We start from the raw sequence: 22420 nt of genomic DNA, 5'->3' as shown, positions 1-22420 counted from the left end.
TGAAGGGTGTTATGCAAGAAGGTTCCTCGCAAGATTGTTTATTAGCAGGGAAAATTTCAAAATACCTTATGCATCCAATAATAAGCAGAATGGCTTAAGTAATTTATGACAAATAGAAGATTATATAGTCATTGAAATATTTTCAAAAAAATAAATCTTCACCTTGGGGAAATGTTTACAAAATAACATGAAGCACAAAAAATCCAAACACAAAACTGCACATGAATTATAGCTACATGGTAATGGTTGGGAAAAAAGACATAGACTATGTCAAGGATATACATGTAAATCACCAACAGTGATTATTTTTGCTTAGAATTTTCTTCTTTATGTTTCTGTATTTTCCATGAGTTTTTTAAAATCAGAAAACAGCAAATTTATGTAATTTTTTTTAAAAAAAGGAGCATAAGGTAATCATTCAACTTGAGAGATAGCTATTTTTTTTTACCATTTTTGCTCAAGCCAGCTAAACTTCACCTTGGCTCACAAAGGAGCACATCAGCAAGTAGATTTAAGCATTCAGGTTCATTGATTTCTGGTGTTAAAACTTTGGAACTTTCCTTTCCTGGTTACTCTTTCAGAAAAGAAAAGATGCCCTGTTGTTCCTCTTTAGGTTATTTTTCTCACAAGGTCTGCTTTAGTGGAAATTTGGAGGAAAGAGGAGTTACCAAGACCATTATTTTAAATGTCTGTGCTGTAATTTTAAAATCCCAGATGACACGGCCAAGCTGCCTGGGTGCCGGCCGGCCTAGCGAAGAGCCACAGGGCTATGTACAAGGCAAAGCTCTAAATGACGCAACTGAAAAGTGATTGCTGCCTGTTTGAGAAGTATGTGCGGGATGTGCCAGAAAGACTCCTACACTGGATGTTTTTCTGAATGAATTTCTTGTAAGTTCTGTCACATGAAACTCATGTAATACTAGGAATCCCTATGATGTGAGGACTTCATTCTAAATTCATCTACCACATCGCCTTTGCCACCGGCTGGTCAAAATACGTAACTCTGCAGCTGTGTAATTACAACATCCATTATACAGTTTCAGCACTTGTTTTAGCTTGGCCCAAGCATGGCCGTTAATTAATAGATTTCAGAATCTTTCTTCAAATACAGCTTGACACAATAACTAATGCAATTAGAATCACAAAAAATTTCATAGCTGTTCTCAATGATTGTCCATTGCATTTGGGTCGACATCTGAACCCTCAACCTGGCTCATCACACCCCCCTTTCAAAGTCATCTTGGAGCATTTGTCCTCTTTCCCACTACACTCTGACCACACTGGTCCTTTTTCTTTTTCTTAACCACGGCCAGCTCGTTTTCATAGTACTATGTGTCCTCTATGCCTGGAATGTTCTTCCTCTTATTCCTAAACTGATTGGATCAGCTATGTTTTCAGGTGGATTAAAAGTAATCCAGTGAGCTGATAACAATCCAATGAAATGGCACATTAAAATTAACATTTTAACAGTTTGTTTCTATTCTATTTTTCCATTACCACTTATTTTTAATCTGATACTCTCGTTTAGGAAAAACTGACCTTTGTTTACCTCCAGTGTTTGGAAGGTAACTTTCAAAAGCATTCCCAATAAAAAGGTTATAAATGAGCCAGTGCCAGAAGCAAAAGAATGAACCACATTTCTTTATTGGCTACAACTCAGAATCTACAGGGCTCTAACACCAACCTGCTGTCTGTCCTAACTTTTGTGCCTTAGGAGAATGATAGTACTTATTTCCTTTATCTCTTTCATTTCAAATAGTGTAACATTGTGAATGCTACACATACAGTGTTAACTCATGGCATTGTGTACAAGCCCTGCTGGAGCAGACGGACACTGAGAAGTCCCCTAATGACCCCAGTCTTCTGGTAGATACTTGTGTACTCTCTTCCCCTGAGTGCAGGCTGGACCTAGTGACTGGCTTCTAATGAACAGAACATGGCAAAAGTGATGGGAAGTCACTTCTGAGATTAGATACAAAAAAAAAAAAAACCCTGTGATGCCTACCTCTCACTTTCTCCCTCTTGCAATCCTTGCTTATTCTTAGCCTGCCAACAGCTATATAAATAAGCTTGGACATGTATCTTCTGAGGCCTGCAACAGCATGTACATTTGGAAGTAGACCCTCCTCTAGCTGAGCTTCAAGATGACTATAGCCCTAGCTGACACCTTGATTACAGCCTTGTGAGGGACCCTGAGCCACAGAACCCAGCTAAGTCACACCCAGATCCATGACCCACAGAAACTCTTAGTTTATATATATATATATATATATAGTGTGTGTGGAGTGATTTGTTACATGGCAATCACTAACTAATGCAAATATTTACAACCCAAACCACATACTTGACATATCCTTTTTATTAGGAATATAATAAAAAGTATGAGAATGAAATCTTAGGTTGCAGGGGTATGGGGATTTTTCAGAAGTAGAAATAATTAATCAGGATTCATTCCCAAAGGGAATGATTACTATTATTTGGTACATCAATCATGAAGCCACTCATAATTTATGTAGCATTTTTAAATATAACTGCTGTTTTCACATTCATAGCCATTTACTCATTTGTAAAAGGCTATGAAGCATTATTATTATCTCCATCTTACAGATGAGGAGACTGAGACTTGGCAGATTTCACGACTTCCGTGAAGGCAAGGACCTTCTCTCTGCTCACCACCCTTCCCCGACACCTGTCTAGAACTGTAAATGCCTGCAACGCATTTGTTGAGTGGCCGCCTCCCACAACAGTGTCATCTATAAAGATGGTGCCTTCCTTTGTCATGAAGTTCCCCAACTGGCATATACACCAATCAATCGATCTACATATTTACGTGAATATGCATTCCTGGAACCAGTGTATGTGTTTCCCAAACAACACAGGCCCTTCTGAAAGCTCGCTCCATTCTAAAGACAGTAAAGAGGTCATCCCCTAATTTAATCCTGTTTTTCATACAGTTCTACATTGCCAAAGACAGAGCCCTATAGCTCTTTTATAAGCTAACAACCCTTTTTCAGTAAATCAAATTTCTTCCCTCACATATCATTTCTTATAATCTCCCAGAATGAGGCTAGAGACAACAAACCTTTCTAAGAGCCACCAAATAAGGTCAGCAGATGGCTCAGATCTCCTCATCCCCCACAACGCCCCCCCACCCCTGCCTCATGTGGCCTCTTTCCTCTGATCAACATGGCAAGTGGGAAGTAATAGGTCTTGTCAAAGGTCATTATAAAATAACCTCAGGAGATGCTACATAGAGGTGTCCACAAAAATGCAACAAAGTGCTGACAAGAGAACAGGAGGTCAGGATTTTGATTAGGAGCTTTCTATAAGTTTTAAATGCCCTTTCTTTTCAGAGTTTCACACTCAAGAGATCAATCAGTCTTCAGCCACACGCCAATAGCTTCTCATATATTACTTATTGAAAAAAGTGTGTGTTCAAAGAAGATGCCTGGGGTCATGAAATAATCAGTGTACATTTTAAGAAGATAAGAAAGTCATTAGGTACGATTACTCTTGGAATTGTATGATTACAAATAAAAGACCTGCAATATATCATGTGCAGAGTAATACATTAGTAAGTCATCTATTCATTCAGCCAATATTGGGGAAATGATATGCCAGCACTACATGAGGAAAAAATGGTGATGGACCAAACATGCAGGATCCCTGACATTTCCGAATTTAGACTCGAGTGGGACATACAGATTTTAAATTTTAAAAATTGAATTAAAAGTCACTAAAATGAATATAACTTTGAAAATTGACAAGTGCTATGCAGGAAAAGTTCAGGATGGCAAGAGTATTTAACAGGGGACTGAATTTAGCTTAGGGACACAGGGAAAGCAGCAATGGTCTAGGCGGAAATGGCCTGGGCAGAAGGGGCAGCATATGCAAAGGCCCTGCAGCTTGTGAGGCTGACTGCATTCAAGGGCCTGAAATCCCAGTGTGTTTGGGGTGTGCCAAGTAAGGGGCTGGTGTTTTGCAAAGAGGCTGGCCTATCTGAAGCCAAAGACTGTGATCCTGACTCTGTTCATAACTGTAGGCCAACTCTTTCCCCTGAACACCAGACTTGGCATCCCACTGTGTCCTGGACATCTGAGCTCCTCATCTCCCCCACCAAACCTGTTCCATCAGCCATCTGCCCCATCTCAGTTGATGGCATCTTCAGCCTCTAGGCATCTCAGGTCAAAAACCTAAGCATTCTCCCAAGACTTCTTTCTTACCCTTGTACCCAGTGTGTCAGCAAGTCCTTTCAGCTTTACCTTCAAAATAAGCCACACTCCTTCTCGCCGCCTCTCCCACCATCACCCACTGCAGGCCACCACTCCCTTGCCTGCTAACGGGTCTCTCTCTGCCACCCTCGCCCTCCACAGTCTGCTCCTCAACCACAACAAGGAAGGTCTTTAGAAGTGATGCAGTCTGCTCCCAAAGCTCTCCAATGGCTCCCTTTATTGCTGGGATAAACATCCAATGTATAGCATGGTCCCAAGCCCCTGCATAATTTGGCCACCCACCGCCTCCCACTCCTTCCTCACTGCCTCGGTGTCTGCTTCCTTGCAGCTCCCCAGACACACCAGGGCCTCTGTACTGGCAGCTCCCTTTAACTGAAAGCTCTTTCTCCAGGTCTCTGCAGGAGTTGCTGTCTCACTTCAGCAGCTCCCTGCTCACATCGCCTACTTAAAAAGGTCTTCCCTGATTCTTCCATCTGAAAGATGAAAGAGTGTGTTGTATCCACCTACCAAGCTTCACCTTTCCGTTGAACACTTCCTGCTCTATCATGTATTACATAATTACTTATTTGTATAGAGATTTTGTCTGCTGGTTAACTGCTATGACCTTAGAACCTGGAAGACTTACTAGAGAGAGCAAAGGCACACCTGTCACAATGTGCTTGTTGGGCCGCCACATGGCCACCTCCAGAGATCTTCAGTAACAAAATTGCAGTCTCCCAAGAAATACATGGAATGTCTAATACCGTACTAAGATTGAGACCCTGGAGAAGTAAGGGAAGGAATGAGAAGCCTGGCCAGGAAGAGAGAGAAGGAGGGGGGCAGAAATAAGAGGAATAAAAGAAGTGTGAGGTGCCCCCAAGACAAGTGTGGTCTCTGTCACAATTTGGGTTCAGCTCAACTCCAAAGGAAGGTGTTTTCAACCAGTATAAGGGGAAAGGAATTAAGGTCTTCAGAGTATACATTTATCTTGCCAAAAGGCTGGTCATGTGTTTTTTATAATCATAAAAAAAAATCCCCACGGAACTTGAATGTCAAACAATAGGGAACAGTTAGGAAATTATGGTATAGCAACTCAATGGAATATAATGCATAATCATAGCTTTGAAGACTATGTAGCAACACGAAAAAATGTCTGTGGTATAGTTTTAAGTGAGGAAAGCAGAATTTTAAAATGTACTTCTGCTCTGATTAAAACTATGCACCTCTATAAGGAATGGAACAGACTATGAAAATGAAAAATCAGTGGTTCCTTATGGCTGTGAGATTCTCTGAGATTTAGTCATCCTCCCCCTTTTCTAAGTTTCTAAAAAAATTATTACAATAGTTTTTTAATTATTTATTTATTTTTAGACAGAAGGGAAGGGAGGGAGAAAGAGAGGTAGGGAAACACCAATGTGTGGTTGGCTTTCAAGCACCCCCCTCCTGGGGACCTGGCCCACAACCCAAGCATGTGCCCTGACTGGGAATCGAACTGGCGACACTGGTTCACAGGCCGGTGCTCAACCCAGAGCCACACCAGCCAGGGCTATTACAATAGTTTTTAAGCTACAGGGACATCCATCAATATGCCAAGTCTCCCTAGGCTGATTCTCCCAGGAACATTTGCCAGACATCAAATGTCTCATGCTGGTAATAGGAAATTCATGGCAAAGAACACTGTTCAAGTACCCCATGATCAATTCACTCAGGGTTAATTAACCATCTACCCTGTGCAAGAGACTATATGCTAGATTCTATGAGGGAAATCAATCTGAGCAAGCATCAGTTTTTACTGCTACAGAGCTTACAAGCTAGGTGAGGGAATTCATGACAAACAAAAATAACCTCTGTAGAAGATAATTTTTTAAAAAATCATAAGAAAATATATTAACAAAGCACTAAGGAATTCATTAATTTTCCATTCTGCTTTTGGTTTGGGAGATTAGGGGAGAAGTGTTTCCACAGGCGGAGGGGGAAGGGTGCAGGAAAGGGGAGTGACGGACGAGGACAGGGGGTGCTCCAGGAGAGAGGAAAGGCTGAACGTGATGGCCACTCAACATGAACAGGAGCTTATTGTGGGCCAGGCTTCAATGTGGGACAAATTTATAGGGGTTTATTCAGTAGCCAAATGGAAAGAGTGTGAGCAAAGGGACCAGACAAGGTTTGTTCCAAACCCCAACTTGGCCATTTACTAATTTTGTCACAGTAACTGGTTATGTCCCTTAACTTCTAAGCCTCACTCTTTTTTTATTGATAAAAAGGGGTAACTTCAACTCCTTGGGAAGTTTGTTATGAAGGTTGACATGGTAGATCAAGAGAGTAAATACTGGCCCAGACTCATTAAAGATTCAGCTAACAATTCTGTTCCCCTTAACTCTCACTTCATAGAAGGAGACAGGGCAGAAGGACAAAATGCAGAGGGCACTGCTAAAGTGGGGGGGTCTAGAAAACTTGGCAGTGACATGTTCACAAAGGGAAAAGGCCAAGTCAGTGATGGTCATGAAGGTTCAAGCTGGGGGCGCAGAGGATGATGGTAGCCCCCATGGAAATGAGTGTGTCACGAGGAAAAGTGGTATGAAGATGTGAATGTTTGAACAATTTGAAAATTAAGGAACAGCAACAGTCCATCTAGGAGGAAATGGCCAGGGCAAGTTGGAAGCTGGGGCTCATAGCCCAGGATATGTCATATGCTGTATAGTTTTTAGTAGTTGACTATTCCTATTGCCATGGTCTATAATACTTCTGTTAACCTTCCTCTACTGTTCATCTTGATATATTCATCCCAAATACATAGAGAAGTCGTTGGATCAAAAAACCCCATTGGTATATATTACAACTAAACAGCACCCCATAATTTCCTCCATGATGTGTTATCTTTTTTAACAGCTTAATTGAGATAAAATTTACATATCATGCAATTCACCCACTTAAAATGTACAATTCCGTAGCCTTAGAATATTCACAGATTTGTGAAACCATCACCATTATTAATTTTAGAACATTTTCATCACTCCAGGAAGAAAGCTCATGTCCCTTAGCTGTCTCTCCCAAGTTCCCAGTCCCACCCTCAGGTTTAGGCAACCACTAGTCTGCCGTCTGTCTCCACGAATCGCCTCCTCTGGACCCTTCATAATGTTCTCAAGGTCCCTGCATGTAACAGCATGTGTTAGTAAGTACTTCCTTTCTTTTTATGAGCAGATGATATTCCAGTATATGGACATACCATATTTTCTTCATCTGTTCATCAGTTGACAAACTTTGGGTTGTTTCCACATGCTTGGGCTATCATGAATAACCCTGCTATGAACACTCATGGACAACTTTCTATATGGACATGTGTTTTCCTTTCTCTAGGTTGGATAGGTAGGAGTGGAATTGCTGGGTCATGAGGTTTATGTTGAGGAACTGCCAGACTGTTGTTCGACCCCACCAGCAACGTATGGGGATTCCAATTCCTCCACATTTTCATCACCATTCATCATTGTCTGTCTCTTGTTTCACAGACATCCTCGTGGACATGAAGTGGCATCTCACTGTGGTTTTGATTTGCCTTTCCCTGATGGCTAGTGATGTTGGGCACATTTTTCTGTGCTTATCGGCCATCTGTACGTTCTCTTTGGAGAACTCTCTGTTCAGATCCTTTGCCCTTTTTTAAATTGTCATTTCATTATGATATGCTTTTAAAACACAGAATTTTTTCTGCTGTGTTTTTATTGTGCAAAACAGAGAGAGAACATAGGTATAAATTGTCCATCAACAACTAGAAAACCAGAATTTTTTCTTCCTGCATTAAAAAAATCTATATTCAATTTGGTACATGTGTTCTGCTATAGGAACTAGCGGCTTTTGTCCTTGTCAGTAAATATTAGCACATCAAAACAATGATTGTTAAGTCTAACAGGGCAACAAACTACGGTTCTATTTAATTCTTTGTTCGCAAGGATAAAAGTCGACGTTGCCCTTTTGCCATTGCTCTTTCACAAACCCTAGGGATAAATTCAAGGCCAAACTAAGGTCAATACCCACACTAGCAAATTCATTAATCAATGTAATATGTATACATCTAATTTCAAAGGGTAGCCTTTTTAAAATTGTTTGTTGTGTTTTGCTCGCTTTGTCTATACCAGGTAATGCGTGGACCCACATCTATGAAGATTGACTCCAGGTTTCTCTAGGGGTCCATCAGAAGTTTATCTTTAACATGGACTGAAAAATGTCTGCTTAGAATCCATATCACGTCCAGTCTGTCAGCTCCCGTGGGGTCCCACTATTACTTGGCCTGGGTACTGCCTTCTTGCTGGGCAAACCTACTGTTGAGGATTGAATTGTGTCTCCCTTCACGCCTCCCAAATCTCCAGTATCTTAGAAAGTGACCTGATTTGGAGATCGAGTCCTTACACAGGCAGTCAAGCTAAAATAAGGTCTTTAGGGTGGGTGCAAAGTAGGGTCCCAGTCCAGCCGTTATCCTTATACAAAGGAGAGATTCTGACACTCAAGGAAGACACTGTGCAGAGACATGGGCAAGGCAGGAGCTGGGACCGCCCTCAGAAGGAACAACCAGCTGACACCTTGATCTTGGACTTCTAGCCTCCAGAACTGTGAGGGAAGTTTCTATTGTTTAAGTCCCTCCATTGGTGGTCATTTGTTACAGGAGCCCCAGGAAACTAACACACCTGGCCATCCCCTGAATCCCCCTGAGTGTCGAAGCTGTGGGGTTACCTTGGTGGGTGGATGCTTCTCTCCCTGGAGGGTCTCCCCTCTGACAGAAATCACCCAAACGGCGCTGCCTTGCAATACGATGACTGCACTATGGTTTTTAGTTATGGTTGCTCTTTGAGTTTCTGTTCATAGTTATTTTCTCTTCTCTTCCAAGGACTCAGATACAAGATCACGGGGCGCTGGGCCGGAAACCTTCCCCGCCTCTACCGCCACAGAGGACAACCCAGGCTTCCTTGGTGGGTCGGGCTCATCCTGCCTGGCTCCCTCTTCCCTTAGAATGAGTGCAACTCCCCCCTTTCCTTCATCTTCTAGTTAATCAGTCCCCCAGTCATAGTGACCCTATCTCCGAAATGGCTTTTGGATCTGGCATCATCGTAGCCTATGACACTATCACCTCTTGCCCAGACAACCACACTAACCCACTAACTGAGCTCTCTGCCTCCACCCGTGCACCCCCTCACCCTCCCACAACATTCCATTGCAGTGACTTATTCAATACATTTTTATTCTGTGAGGAAAGGAACTGAGTCTGTTTTTGATCAGGTACCCCTGGTACCTGGCACATAGTATGTGCTCAATAAAGGTCTGATGAAGGAAGAAAGGGAGAGAGCGAAGGGGAGAGAGAGAAAATGGGGTTTCTATTCTCATTGATAAACAACAAGGCTGTTTTTCATTGGTCTTAGTTGAGCACGTCCTTGTGCTAAGAAAGACAGTCAGTAGGAACGAAGATGTCAAATGCTGTGTTTTCCCAATTAAATGATACAGCTTTCTATACACGAGGCCATCCAAACCAGTCTCCAGGGGCTGTGTGCCCAGCTGCTGTCTTCCCCAGATCGTCCCACACATTAGACTCATATCACACACCCACCATCTCCCTACACAGGCCTGAAGCACAAAAGTCCTCTTTGGGGTTTTGCTCCACCATTAAGGCTCCGAAGCTGCTACCTCTAACTCTGAACGAGTGGTCTGTACATTCTATTTTTTCCATCTGGGGAACACCTACAAGCAAAGCTTATCCATCCTTTTAAAAAATGTGCTAAAACACGCCTACCATAAAGCTGACCATGTTAACCACATTTAAGTGGATAACTTTAAGTTAACCTTTTGAAAACAAACAGGAAATACCTCAAACTGTGTAAAGGAATATAAGGCTTCCTAACAAGGTTCCCAAAATATATATTAAATGTTAAATAAAGATAAAGCATCCATTTACAGCCTTCCTTTTAAGGATGCTATAGTTTTTGTGCTTCAGAAAAAGCAAAAACCTTTTCCTGGAAAGGTTAAAAATCAACCTTAGCTTAAATGGTGAACCCGTCTATCTTAAGAACATCCCTTCCAAAGGGCAAGTCGGGTAATTACATGTAATTTTTTTCCCTAATTTTTGTGAGTGCTTCTGAGGCACATGAGAAAAAAAAAAAAGTGTACTTTTCGGTCTATGCTGCTTCCATCCACTAGGCAGCCGTCGCTGTTTTGTCTTAAAGTTTTGAATGGTTTGGAGATTAGCACGGGCATTTAGCAAAAAGCACAATTTCAAATTACACGCTGCTTCACGCTGCCAAAGCCCTGTGCATCATCCTTTGCGATGACGTCCACCAGCTCCGTACCGAGAATGGTGCTGTTCGTCATCTGGCTTCGCAAGGCCGGGAGATGAAATCGTAAACAGTGGGCCCTGAGACAGGCCGTCTTAGAAAAGAAGAGCGTCTCAAATGTGGTTTCATTTTTTTAAATCTAGTAATATCTTTTAATCAACACTGTGTGTATCTAAATCAATATGACAAATAGATGTGCTCCAAAGGAGGAACATGTCATACATGGGCATCCTCAAAAACTGATCATTGCATTTACAAGGATATACGCTAGTAACATTCTGGTCCTCATTGGCCAAGGTTTTTATTTATATACAAGCTTAACCACCATAACCACATGTATGTGTGGATGTTAAAATTGCTTGAACTTCAGTATAATGCTTAGAAGAAGCTCCGAAGTAATCCCTCCCTGGCAATGGTCACAGACTGCATTACTAATCATGGCTTGTATTTCACCCATTGAAGCCACAGAGGTGCAGACAGAGACTGGAAATGGCTAAGTCCCACCATAATCATTATTAGGAGAAAACAAAAACCAAATATTCAAAAGCAGATGGCTCTGTGCCCAGTGTGAAGACACTGCATTGGTATAACAAGAGCTAAAATATCTTATTAAAGATAATTCAGGAGCTAGGGCTAGGGCCTATCTTGCTCAATGAATGAATACCTAAACTCCTTTACTTTCAATCCTCAAAGGAGTTGAACAATTTAGAACTTTAATCTCATTGTCACTCCACAAAGTCCCCTAACAGTCAGTCAGAAAGTAGCCTGAGAAAAAGTCTCCCTTGGTGCCACCAAAAACACAGGTCTGCAACAGATGCCTCCCTGCAACTTTTAGAACAGATCCCTTGGAAAGAGGTTAATATACCTGTTAAGTATTCGTTCATCCATCCAGGTACACATAGCCTAAAGCTGGGACCCGAGAATGATTAGCGAAGAAACCATTTAAGTGCAGATAATGCATGGAAAAGCATCGGAAAGTGTGTTACTTGTAAATTCACTGACAGGTGCCCAACTGGAAATCCTCACCTGGAAGCCACCCAGAGTAGTGCTGTTAACAAGCATGAGCTCTTCTCTCACCCGGACCCACCTCTAACTAACGGACACTGGGCCTAGCTGGCCTCGTCAACCCCTCAGCTTCTCCCTCTATGAAACGGAATTAAAGCTGTGTTCCAATAAATGGAGGTTAAATTCTTCTAGCAAATGACATGACAGAAAAACATAAATATCATCTCACAACACGTAAAGAAACGTGAAATTTTGTTCTAAACATGTTCTTTCAGTCACGTTTAGAAGCACATGGTCAGATAGACATGCATTTGGAAACAGACTGCCATGGGGACAAGGAGGGATGTTCAGGGTGAAATGACACATGAGTGCAGAACACAGAGGCTCTCGGGGGCGGGGACTCGCGGGGACTTCCCTGAGGTCTCCCCGCTTCCACAAACAATACTGTTGGTGGACTTCAAAAGAAGATGGGCAAGGGGTTTAGAAAACATGATTTCTTCTTTCTTTCTTTTTTTTTTTTTTGAGGCTGTTCTTTTTAATCATTTAGTGAATGCACAGACTGGTATATTGTTTAAAATTTTAAAGGAAAACACTCTGGTGCGTATTGAGAAATATTGATTCTTCTAATATTGTAAAAGGTGACAAACAGCACAAACACTTACAGTCTGGGGGTGGTGGGCCACTCTAACTAACACCATGACATGAGTAAAAAGCAAATTTGGCCTGTGCAATAACACAAAACTTATTAAAAGCTTAGAGGAAAGAAACACAAGGGGATGCAGATGTCTCAAACGGAGTGAGGTTTTCCCTCCACAAACAGCTGAAGGCAAGTAGTATCTGGAGCAAGGAAGCAAACTGGCAAGGTAACCGAAATGTGCCCATCTTGACTCCTTCCAAAAGGGAGAATTTCTAAGAGACTACATGCAAAGCATAGTGAGGATTTTGGGGGGAAACAAACCATTGAAAATATCCATATTTTAAACTTACACAAAACAGAGCTCCTCTGAGGTATAAAGAAATACCTTCTAAGTCAATCTGTACATTTTAATTTTTATTAATTACATTTTCTTAAATGTTTTGTAGTGTGTAGCACACCTTATAACAACCACTTGCTGCCCTTGAACTCTGAATGTAACGCAGATTCCTTCCTTAAAAAGAACCACAGAATATTAGAGTAGAAGATTCCTTAGAGATCCGTTAGAATGGCAGTTCTCAACCCTGGTTGCGCTTCAGGAAAAATTTTGGAGCTTTTAAAAAATAGAAAGGCTCAGGGCTCCACCCCAAATGAATGAAATCACAAGGGGGTAGAGATGGTATTTTTTTGTAATAACCTCCACAGGTGGTTCTACCTGGCTGCCAGGATTAAGAACCACTGATACAGAATACAGATCTGCATTGCCTGGTACCGCAGTCCCGGGCCACAAGTGGCCACTGAGCACTTGAAAAGTGACTGGTCCAAATTACGTGGTAATTGCAAAATACACATCGGATTTCAACGATTTATTATCCAAAAAATTGTAAACTATCCCATCCACGTTTTTATATCGATTATGTGTTGAAGTGGTAATATTTCAGATATGTTGGGTTAAATAAAACATTATTAAAATTAACACTTTTTAATGTGGCTCCTAGATCATTCAAAATGTCATGTGCAGCTCACATCTGTGGTTCCCACTGTGGACTGGTGTGGGTCAAGACCAACTCTCTCTTATTACAAATGAAGAAATGGAGGCAAGGAAGCATAATGCGTTCAGGGCAGCACCCTGGGGTTCCCGCTTCCAGTCCGAAGCATCTCCTGCTGCCATAAACCGCTCCATTGCAGAGCTAGGAATGGCAGAGCCCTGATGCCCTCAATCAGATTTTAACCCATCTTTCTTTTGTCTTGCTAACTACTTCTTCTAAGATTTGATGTTAAAATCTATTTCTGTTACAGAAAAATGCCCCCTCTGCATTGTGCACATACTTGTGATTTGTTATTATAGGGTTACTCATGAAAGCAGAATACCGAGACAGATGTTAAAAAATAAATCTAGAGAAACATTAGCATAAATAAAATGCAGAGAATGGGTGAAAAGGATTATTAAGGCTTTTAAGAGGTAGATGGTCAAGTTCTAGGCTGTGAATGTTTTACCACGGTGTAGTTTAATAAGTAACCCCGCAGACCCTCAGCATTCTAAGTGCCAGCTTCAGCACACCGTGGATCTCTGTCAGAATTCAGAAATTTGAACCTATAATATTGTCTTTCCTCTCAGAGGGGCTGGTTTTCTGGACAATATTGTCATTACAGTGAGGCAAATCAGGGTTTTCCTAAGGACACACCGCTCCATACCTAGGCACCCTGGTGGAAATGGACTTTGTCCTCAATACCTTCTACCCTCTGGTGCATGGATTACTACCTGGTCGGTCATTCGGAAGCCAAACAGCATCATGGCTGACTTACAGAAGAAAACAGTGTTTAGCCAAAGTGGAATGGTCCTCCCAGATCTGGCAAGTGAAGATAAAATGCATTCCTTCTAATAACCAGCTAATTCAAAAAAAATAAAAACCAACCAAAGTTGTTTTTTGTTGCATGCGGTTTTCCCCCCACTGGGAAACCAGCAGAGAGCAAATTGCGTAAAACTGCCTGAAATGTGTTATATTTGAGAAATCATACAACACAGGGCTCCTTGGTGAAATAAAAGAGACCTGAATTCTGATATAAAGCCTTCATGCAAAGAGCTGGAAAGGAAACCTACCGGTCAGGCCAAACCACACGTATAGTAGACGCATTCAAGATTTCTATTGAGATATTCTTGTTCCCCATCCTAAATACTGTATAACTTAAATGTCATCTCAAATCAAATGTTTGGTGCTCTGGAGCCCCCTATGTTGCATGCATGATTTCTATTAGCTATGATTAGTCAAGTTTTGCCAGTCAGACCACAAAGAGCATACTTCCAGACTCAACTCACTTCTCATGTAGTAATATTCACCTCTAAACCCGCTCATTCCTACACACCAACCTGGAAAGATAATAAGTTACAGATGGATCCTGGGCCAAAGTACATCTGCCAGAGTGAAAACACTTGTTGCTCTATTCGACTAAAAGAAAGATTATTGATTTTAAGTTTAAATAATTTTTCAGCTCTCTTCCTCAAAGAGGATAAAGAAAAGACGAAGTAAAGAAAGTAACTGCCTTATTCCAAGATGGTCTTTTTGGCCATTTTTAGTTCTGCCTGCTTCTTAGTCTCAAATGAAACCTGGAAGGTGTAGTTTTAAGGGTCATGTCTACTCCTAGTGGTAAAGAAGAAGAAGAATGACCTTCAAATAAGGAGGTCTATATTAGAAAAATGACCGTCACAGCTATATAAGAATAAACAGAATAGAAACTGCAGCTTATATGGTTAGGGCATTCATTCCAAAGACCTGATTAAAAAAATATATCTTTGAAAGGTTAGTGACCAAAGGCTTGAAAAGAGCAGGCATCCAAAGCCCTGGGTTGTGTTTCATTTGTGACAAGGACATTTTTGGTGGCCTAGCACACTGGGAAAAAACCTGATTGACCTCGAGGCAGAGACTGGGTGTCCAGGCTCCGTGTGGCCCTCTTTAGTTCTGGGCCTTGGGTGAGCCAGGGAACACCATCAGGCCTTATGTGCTGTTCTTCAACATGAAAAGGCTGCTTGTGAGCGAGGAGACCTCCCCCAACTCCAGCGCTACATACGCTGCAAGACTTTCTGTCTTACCCTCAGAGTCCCCAGGCCAAAGGGCACTCCTACTCTCTAAAATTAGTTCAAGCCAAACTCAAACATGGCAGTTTTCAATGCTTGTTAACTTTAGGGTAGAGATTAGAAATGTAAACCTTGAGGAAATAGAAGGATGCAACTAAAAATACATATCTGTAAAGTGTTGAATGGATTCTGATCTATTTCTCAGAAAAGATAATTGGTCAATAGAGCGAACCTGGAGGAAAGAAATACAGAAATGTCAACCTAACATGTGATACATTCAGGAATTTATCCTAAACTTTATAAGTTTTATTTTGAAAGTTCGAGTCTTGCCAGAGCTAATTTTTGTTCTTTTCCTGGAACCGTGTTTTCATAACCTAGAAATTTGTAAGTGCTCTCTCTCCCTCTCCAGTTAAATTCATGATTTGTGATTCTCAACAATGCCATACTAATGGATCCCCAAAAAACACTAATTGCCTATTTTTTCCTCATTACGAAATGTAAAAACTTTAGTGAAAATATTAAACATGATGTCATTTTTAAAGGGCCAGGGTTTTTTTTAAAAGCAAGGTTCTTTTAAGTCCACTTAGCATATCTGAAAGAGCTTCTTTCTCACACTTAAATATTTGAGGCTACTGCCCCCCAGTTTATTACCTTACTCCGTCGTATAATTTTCTCAAGTAGGATTTACAGAAATAGTCCTAAATTTTTTAAAACACTAATTCACAAAAACACTGGTTGATTCCCATAATACAGCTGGTAGTCAAACTGGACGACATAATGAATTGACTGAGATCATTGTTCCATCTTCATCCAAGAAAGCTGACTCTAAAAAACAGATCTTAAATTGCTGTAGAAATCCAATTTGTGAGAATGCAAAAGAAGCATATAGACTGGAGACACCCACAGGATCACGGTAATTTCGTGGCTAACAGCAATGCTTTGAAGTGAAGAAAAAAAATGACAAAAATAATAAGTCCTCTCAAATCCCCAATTTTAATTCAACAACACAACCGGAAGAAAACTAACTACAAATACAAAGTTCACATCTTGGGGAGCATCCAGAGAGCATCAACCCCACATACCCAAAATGATCTGCAGCTTAATAAGGAGCAAATTCCAATGCTAAGGAAATATTACCATAAGATGGTGATACATCATTGCTAAAGGGTAAATTGTAGTAAGACATCAGGAAACCTGGAACTTGACATCAGCACAACTAGTCATGGAAAGTTGGTGATAATTGACTGGTTTTCAATCTGCAGGTATGGGAAACTGACAAGTAGTTGTCATGAAAACCTTCAACTTACTGTCATTGAAAATCTACAAAGGAAAAGTCTCTCAACAAACTACCATTCATTTAACCACCTATTCAAATAAAAGCTGCAACACCACAGGGATGTAGAAGTCAAGGCACAGTTTCCACTTTCTGGATGAGTATGTTCTAATAAACTATCTGCTCATGTATAACTATGAGATCACAACGGACTTCTAATTTAGAGGCAATTTATGGGCATCAGCAATTTACATTAAAAACAGTCAGCTTGAAGATGCTACCAACTGAACAAATGTGTTTACTCTGAGTAAAGTTGAAAAATAAAAGTCACTATGAAACAGTAAGGATTTAAAAATAATAGATCTATTTAAAATGCTACAAAGCAAAGGAAAATGGGAAAATTTACAGGGAGGCACAGGTGAGTTCTTTCAACATTTTCTTTTTAAGTTTTAGAACTAAAGTAATAGCTGGTATTCAATCGACAGCACGGTTCTTCAGGGGGAATACACATTTAGGTTGGAAGGTGGAAAATGGTTTTTTTGTTCATTTTATTTTTAAGTTTTAAGTTTCTTTTTTAAGAATTCCTTCTTTATTAAAACTTAAGTAGTTATTGAAGTGATTCATAAAAGCTCACGGAATAAGGGAATTCTTACCTGACACGTAAACATGCTCACAAACATTATCTCACCCAGGAAATAAAAGTCTTATTCACACACGCATGCACACATGCACACGCACACGCACACACACACCCTTCCACACAAAATGCTACCAAGTCCCAGGGAACTGACAAAAGCAACATTAAGATTTAATGCGAAATACAAACCCATTTTCTGAATTCCGTCTATGAAAATACAAGATTGGCCTCATTTAGCCAACTGCAAAGTTCCCTTCCTGCTTAATGAGCATAATAAACATCATCTTACCATTCTCTGTAGAATAAAGGCAGCAACGTGTTGCTTCCTGCAGTCACCAAACCAAGTTTTTTTTCTTTCTTTCTTTCTAGTAACCTCCTTTACACCAGCAATATTAGGAAGAAAAGGAATCTGAGTATTTGCCTCAGTGTTTCAGACCTCAAGACTGCGAAACTTAGTCTTAGTAAAAAAAGAACAGGTCTGGTATTCTACAATCACTTCTGCGACCCAGAGGTACCTCCTGGGTTCTCGTACCTCCTTGCCTCCCTTGCTCCCTACGTTTCTTCAGTAATGAGACTGATTTTTCCAGTAGCCTTAAACTCCCTAGATTTAACTGACATGGAAAATGTGACTGAAAACTTGTAGAACTGTCTAGCCTCCAACCCTACACAGAATCAACTTTGTTGCAAGTGTCGAGGAGCACCTCACAAGCAGCTACTTGCTCGCTGAGACTCCTGAGCTGCTGCATGCACAGCACAGAACACCAAAGAACAGTGCGCCATCTAGTTAGCGAGCCGCACTCTCCACTCCAGAAGGGGGGACACCTTCCAACCCAGGGAGTTAAGGACTTGTCAGGGCTCAGCTGCTCTAAAGGTCCAATTGTTTATTTAAATAAAAAAAAAATAGATCACTACGGAGATAATCCACATCTAGTGGATCTGGGAAAATTTAGGTTATAATGGCACTACAAACTTTTACATCTAACTTTGATTTACAAGATAAAAGCAAGTTTTAAATTAAAAGGGCTTTCTGTTAATAGAGCTTATTATTCTGAAGACGGGAATGATTTTCTTCGAAAGTTGTCCCTGGGTGCCTGCCTATTATCTTTGCCTTTCCCCTTCCACTAATGAGCATTTATCTAAAGAGCCTGTTAATCCTCTGATGTGTGCTTCTGGTCAAAGGTAACAGTTTGAATAAAACCACTAATCACTGATCACTAAATCACTGATCATTAATCACACGTTTCAGTGTCCGCGACCCCAGGCCATTTTTCCCTTTCGCTCTGTGTGTCGCAAACAAGAAGTTTAACATCTCCGATGCACATGCATTGCGTGGGGGTTACACTATTTCACGGCCAACTGTGAATAAATAATAAACACGGCCACGGGCTCGGGGAAGGACTGTCAATTAGACCCCAGACAGGAGTTTCACAAACGTCTACTCTACAGCATGGCTTTCACTGGGAAGACACTAGACGGGGTTATAAAAAGACTTGTGTCCTTCAAGAAATCCCCACCTACTCAGAATATAAATTTCCCTTTGTTTAGCTTTCACCCTCTCCAAATCAGAGAGCACCCAAATCATCTGCCTTTCCATCCAAAACCCTGCTAGCAGTTTGTTTGATTTCTGCCACACATGCCCCCCCCAAAGAGTTTTTACTTTTATCCCTTACTCATGTCACAGGCAGTATTTTTTATTTCAACTGGCAGATTCGAAGTTCTGACTCAACTTAATAACTTAAGTAATAAATTTCCTCCTTGAGTACAGAAACGTAAGGTTAAGAGAAAGAAAGTAACACACAACAATTCATTACGCTGTACTTTGGGTTCAAGGACTCACACTCCCTCACTTTGGAAACGGAACGTTTAATCTTGATCCTTGCAACTACATTTAATTTAGTCAGCATCCTCTCTTCTCCTTCCCTCTTCTCTTAAGCAGCTGGAGAAAGGCACTATGTCTAATTAAATACTTTGTTTGCAGTGGGTGTGTTGTTTTCCCAAGTCGCCACAGGGACACAGTATTGTCATAAACGTCTCTCAACGTTTCCTGAGATGCCTTTTTGGTCAGGGCTGAGCACTTTCGCCCCGGAGACAGAGGGCTCGCGGGTGCCTTGCTTAAATAATAGAAAAGGGCAGATTGTGCCCGAGCGGATCAGGTACCGCGCTCCGACCCCAGAAGCTCTTACCCACACTCCGGGGACAGTGCTCGCCCCAGGGAGAGCAGTGAAAGGCGGAGGCGGGGCCGGAGAGATAGCGGCGTGGGCGGGAGCGGGGTGGGGAAGGAGGGATCCTGGAGGAGAGGGCAAGAACGACGCCCAGGGAGCTAGAGACTGTACAAGTATGTTGGGGGCTGCGGGTGGGAAGCAGGGTTGCTTTGTCAGCATTTCCGAGCCCCCCCCCCACCCCCAGCCCTTGAATATCTGAAGCTGTGAATCAAACACTTACTGGCCTGCAGAATGACGTAATGGACCTGCATCCAGCCTTTATTCCTTGACACATGTCAGAGAGGGAGGGAAAAATAAAAATCAAACACACTCTGCGGACTCTGACAAAACATACAAGCAGCCCACTCCGGTTCCTGGCCTTGAAAAGAGTATCAAGTGGTGGGCAGCACTCGTTCAGGGAAACTTGGGGAGGGGGGTGGTCTCGTCTGGGACTTTTATCTAGCAGTTATACAACCCCTTTCCCCAAACAAATTATAGCAAAAAAGAAGCGGGATGCAGCCACCGGGAGAAAAACATCTCCGTGGTTCCTTCACATGTCTTGCCCCTCTAAGAACTTCGTGAAAAGTTTAAGCGGTTCCGTGGAGAATCTGCTGTACAGGTTCCGCCGCCAGGAACTGCCACTGCGCCTCAGAGGCAGCTGTCACTTGGGGCAGCGGCGGAGAAGAGGTAATGAGACCAGCGAGCACCGGACACCGAGGGAGGCAGGGGCGATTGGTGGAGCGAACGCAAGCAGAGCCTCGCCGCTCTCCAGTCTTCAGTGCCCGGAGCCAAAAGCAAGTGCCCTCCGGGAGGAAAGTTCCCTCCGCGGGCGCGCGCCCACCAGCTGCGGCGGGCAGCCCCGCGAGCGAGGTGGCAGCAGCAGGCCCAGCACCCGGAGGGGGCGAGCCCCCGCGCACCCGCCTGTCCACCCGCTAGGTGACCCGGTGTCCTCGCCGCGCCCGCTGGAAGTTTGCAAACTTTCTCCGGGGGTCCGCCGCATCACGGGGAACTTGGGGACGCGGGGGAAGGTTCCTGGCTTGCCATCTCCGCCGCCGCCGCTGCTGCCACACTGCTTGACCGCACTTCTGGAGGGTTCCGCACCTTGCCAGGTCTCTGGAGGCAAACACACACCCCCGATTCATAACTGTTCCCCGTGTCAGGGAAACACACGCGCGCTCCCACACACGCACGCACGCCGGGCGGACACAGCGCTCACTCCACGTTAGCATCCCTCCAGTCGCACGGCGCGGTGGCCACGGAGACGCGCTCCGGGATGGACGCGGCGTGGGGTCTCTAGGGGGGCCTCAGGACACGGCAGAATTCCTCAGTCCACCGGCATTTGCGGCCGGACTTCCCTCTGGTCCGCCAGTGTGTTTACAAACACAGATCACCCTCCAAACAAATGCATCGCATCTTCCCTACTCCTTGCCCTGTGACCTGCCCACTGGACCAAGTAACCTCTCGGCGGCTGCCGAGAACCAACCCCTGCCAACAAGTACGCTCCGCAGATGGCTCCCTAGGCAAGTGCAACAAAAGTGGCTAAATGCAAAAGCCCCAGAAGTGGCCCGGCCGTATTTTTAGGAACTTACCAAACAAGTGTGGAGAAGGCAAGAGCAGAGCCCGGGTGAAGGGACCACGTTGGACTGAGCAAAGATTACAATACATTCTATTTAGAGTGCATTACATCACCCCCCCGGTGACGTCACGTGGGATTCCTGAACTTCTAAATCATTGCGGTCCACGGGGGAGGGAAGGAGGGGCGGGGCCGGAGCGCCAAGGGGGCGGACCCCACCCCAGCCCCGCCCTGACTCCGCCCCAAGAGCGGACCCCGGTGCACCCAGCTGGAGAGCTCGAGTTGGCAGGCGGCGGTGGCAGCGACAGCGCAAGCAACAGCTTGCTGAGCCCAGCGCCGTGTGACACGGCTCCCTGACATTAGTGGTGTGAGTCAGCTTGGAAACAGTCCTCAGGGTTTCAGACAGGACCAGGGAGGAGGGGCTGTCCTGCAAGGAGGGCCTGGAAGCGTTTGAAAGGTGCTGGGATGGGGGTAGGGGAGAGGTGGCGACCGGGGTCCTGAAGGGTACGGGAAGACTTTGCGCGAACATAAATTCAGGGCGCTCCACTCTTCCCTCACCAGCAGATGTCCAGCTCCTCTCTGCCTGCGACAGTCCTGACCTCATCACAGTGCTCCCCGCATCCTGGCTTCTCGGAGCGCTCTCTCAAGGACCTTCTACCCGCCCCCCACCCCATCTCGCACCCAAGGGAGTTCCAATATTGTGCACACTCACGCGGAATACACAGACCCCACCCTTTCAGAGACCCCCGCTTCGTGCTTCTGAGGAGCGGGAGGAAGCGTTGTTCCTGGGGGCGAAAGGTGAATCACAGCTAGAGCCAAGTGATGAGCCTGATTTAGATTCAGCGTCAGAGCCGGAAGGGCCCTTGGCGATCTCTTCCAGAGCCTAGTCTATGACTCGCCCAGGCTCACAGCCTGGCAAGTGGCAGAGCCAGGGCCAGTGGCAGGATCCGGGCGCCTGGTCTGCAGTGTCCTCCTGACAACTCCCTGAGAGAAGGAGCCTGGCGTTTTCAGCATTGGCCGGCCACCATCACCATCACCAGCTTACTGTCCATTCGGATGCTCTCCCGGTGAGGCGGACGGCAGGGCAAGGCACAGGCTGAACTCCAGCCGTTATCCCTGCAGCAGCTCACACTTCACAGAGCACTCACACCCACACGAACTCGTGGATTCGCACAACCACCCAGCAGGAGAAGTAGGGCAAGTGTTATAATTATCCCCATTGTACAGGTGAGCTAAGGCAGACTCCAGAAGTTGGGGGGGGGGGGGTGGCTGGCCTGAAGTCACTTGAGCAAGCGGAGGCACTGGCACCACCCCAATCCCTGTTTGTAAACCCCAGACCCCAACCCGGCTCCTTTCTAGAACTCCCTTCTCCTGGGTATTTGGGGGTTAGAACCTTTGCTAAGGATGTGTTGGCTGGGAGTCGAAGTTTTGCTTAGGAACAGTTTAGCCCCATTAACTAACAATAATTATTCCTGACATTTATGTAACATTTGACATTTATATAG

The 22420-nt window shown here is 43.6% G+C and overlaps 1 protein-coding gene across 2 annotated transcripts in view; it reads right to left on the bottom strand.

The window, feature by feature from the left end:
* CREB5 (cAMP responsive element binding protein 5) overlaps positions 1 to 20966 on the bottom strand; it is a 377706-nt gene extending 356740 nt beyond the window's left edge. For both annotated transcript variants that reach the window (XM_053663648.1, XM_037126614.2), the window contains exon 1: positions 20932 to 20966. The gene's annotated coding sequence lies outside the window, so the exon portion shown is untranslated. The remainder of the gene's footprint in view (positions 1 to 20931) is intronic.
* Positions 20967 to 22420: the final 1454 nt, after the last annotated feature.

This window comes from Artibeus jamaicensis, unplaced genomic scaffold (assembly GCF_021234435.1).
Source record: "Artibeus jamaicensis isolate MK-2021 breed Jamaican fruit bat unplaced genomic scaffold, CSHL_Jam_final contig_3230, whole genome shotgun sequence".
Taxonomy (NCBI): domain Eukaryota; kingdom Metazoa; phylum Chordata; class Mammalia; order Chiroptera; family Phyllostomidae; genus Artibeus; species Artibeus jamaicensis.
This window is presented reverse-complemented; position numbering and strand designations above follow the sequence as displayed.